This window comes from Charadrius vociferus, unplaced genomic scaffold (genome assembly GCF_000708025.1).
Source record: "Charadrius vociferus isolate BGI_N301 unplaced genomic scaffold, ASM70802v2 scaffold56, whole genome shotgun sequence".
Taxonomy (NCBI): domain Eukaryota; kingdom Metazoa; phylum Chordata; class Aves; order Charadriiformes; family Charadriidae; genus Charadrius; species Charadrius vociferus.
The window spans coordinates 975,442-978,025 of record NW_009649057.1 but is presented as its reverse complement, the minus strand read 5'-3'; positions in this window follow the sequence as shown (position 1 = coordinate 978,025).

Sequence of the window (2,584 nt, the reverse complement as noted above, 5' to 3'; positions counted from 1 at the left end):
GGATCCGCCCTGGGCAGCCTCGACCCGCGGTAGGAATTTCATTCAGTGCCCTGGGGAGGGGATAAACAGGCGAGTAAATAGCAGTGACAGCGAATCTCTCGTCCCTGGGGGAAGAGTGAGAGGTCCCCCTTCTTGCCTTCCCTGCCCCTTCGCCCCTGTCCGGTAAGGTGTGAGGTAAAACCTTGCCGCCCCCCGAGGAGAAATCCCGGGGGGGAGACTGAGAGCCCCGGCGCTCTGCGGTAACCCGGCACAGCAATGGCTTCCATCAGCTCTCACCAGCCCCAGCCCTGTCCAAGGTCAGGAGATGCAGCGAAGAGTGTGTGTGAGGGGAGAGGAGAAGGGGCAGCGGTGGAGGGGCCGGGTGCTCGGTGATGGCCGGAGAGTCCCTTCCTCGGGGAGATGGGTCACTGTGCGGAACCACCAGCGCGTAAACAGCTTGCACAACGCAGTCCTCCAGCCAAGCAAGAAGACGTTTAAAAGAAATCCTCCCAACCTGTGTTTTCTTCCATATATGTGTCATTTTGGTATATAGGTCAAGCACTACAGTTTCCTTTGTAAAAGAATCAGGATTTATTCCTCCCCTGATTAATCTTTTTTTTTTTTCTTTAATTTAACATAAATCGTTGTAATGATGGTCAAGTTTTTCTCAATTCGTTGCCCACATACACCTTAACTGGTTATGGTGATATAAATCTATATTGCTAGATCATAAGTATGCTCCCCTGATTAATCCATTTGCCCTGAGGTAATCATTTGCCCTGATATTTAAGGAAAAGCATAAGCAATTACCGCTACGCTTTTTTTCAGCAGGTCCATGTTGACTGTTCAGGATTTTTAGTAGCTATTTTGTCATGAAACAGCTACGTGTTCCAGTCTAAAATGTACGTGACTATTGAGCAGTCTTTCATACATATTTAAATAGGTTCTTAAGAGCAGTTGTCTGGAGATGGCGAATGAACACATTAAGGGGGGGAAACCCAACCAAAAAAAAAAAACCAGCTCAGCCTGAAATGGTTCTGTATCTTTCTGGAAAAAAAATAATCCGTTTTCTTTTGGTATTTTGTTTTCAGCAAAGTGCCAGAAGATTCCCATGACTGTATGCACTGAAAGGCCTTGGTCAGGGATTCAGATTTGTTCAAAACAAATATTAAATCCCACTGTGTGATTTTTTTACACGTTTAAATGCAACTAGCAATGAGTTTTTTTCATGAAATCTTCATTTGACCTTAGTTATAAATTGTGGAGAGCAAAATAATGAACAAAAGATTGAAATTAGGATGCTTTTTGCTGCATTGTGTGCAGGATCTGTAGCTGTAGAAATGAAATTTTTAAGCTGTGGAAAATATTTGAACCAAGATAGCAGGTTACATTGTTCATAAGAAGTAATTTATTTCCATTCTTGTTGAAAAAAAACCAACCACCCCAACATCCATACTGGTCAGATTGAAATAGAAATTGTATTTTAAAATCTGATTTAGATGTTATGCTTCTACGAGATCCACAGTTGATGAAGTTAGCAAACATATTTGTGATTGGGTTTTTTTAGTAACAACAAAAAGGTATCAACAATAACAAAAAATGTGGAATGTCAAAGACTGTCTTTTAAGTGGTTTTTACACATTTTTCCCCTGCATGGCAGAACGGTAGGAGCAGCCTTAAATCTCTTGAAATAGGGTGGTACCTCTTGATGTGAAATTCCTATCTCTCCCTGTTATAACTAACCTTAGTGATTTAATGCGAATAACTTAGAGTTTTTGCTGCCTTATTTTTGTCTCCTTAGTGCATTTATGGGGTTGTAATTGTCGTATTCATAAATACGTTACTTTCCGGGGGCAACTAATTGCTTACCCAGTATTGGAGGAGATAATATGAATTCCTCCCTTTTCTCCGCTGCATGTTAGTATAGTGTGGGAGTTTGTTTTTTCCATTTGTCCCTGGAGTGTAGGCAGTAGAAAAATGGGGTGGAGCAGACTGCAGATGCTGTGGATGGAGATTGCCAAGCGTAGTCCGGCATTGTGCTCCCGTAGCTGACCATGGATCAAATGGAGTGGCAAGCTGCCTTCTCGCTGCTGCAACCGATACACGTTAAGCTATGCAAATGCCAAGAGAGATATGCGCTAGCTTCAGCAGGCACAAAGGCACATAACTGCAGTTGTCCATGAGCTGCTTCAGGGATTGCAGCGTACTCATGGGGAAAATGCAGGGTTAGAGGAGGCAAGGGAATTTTCCGTTAAAATTTCAGTGGGTTAGATATGCTTAGCAGCTGCATAATTAGCCATCTCAAAAAATACCTTCTGTTGCAACTGCTACTTGTCTGGTTTTTTACTGTGGTAATTGAAACTGAAAATCTTTGTAGATATTTACATTCAAAACCTTCTTATTGGGTTTGTGTCTTTAAATTAAGCCATGCCACTTGATTATGCTGTAGCAGGAAGTGTCATTTGCCAAGTCCAGATAACTTTCTTTACTTTCTGTTTTGACCTTCAGGTTATGGTAGTATTTCTTTTAAACTAACTGGGAAGGTTAATACATACCAAATTAATTAAGTTTTCCTGTTGATATTTATGACTTTTTTTTGCATGGG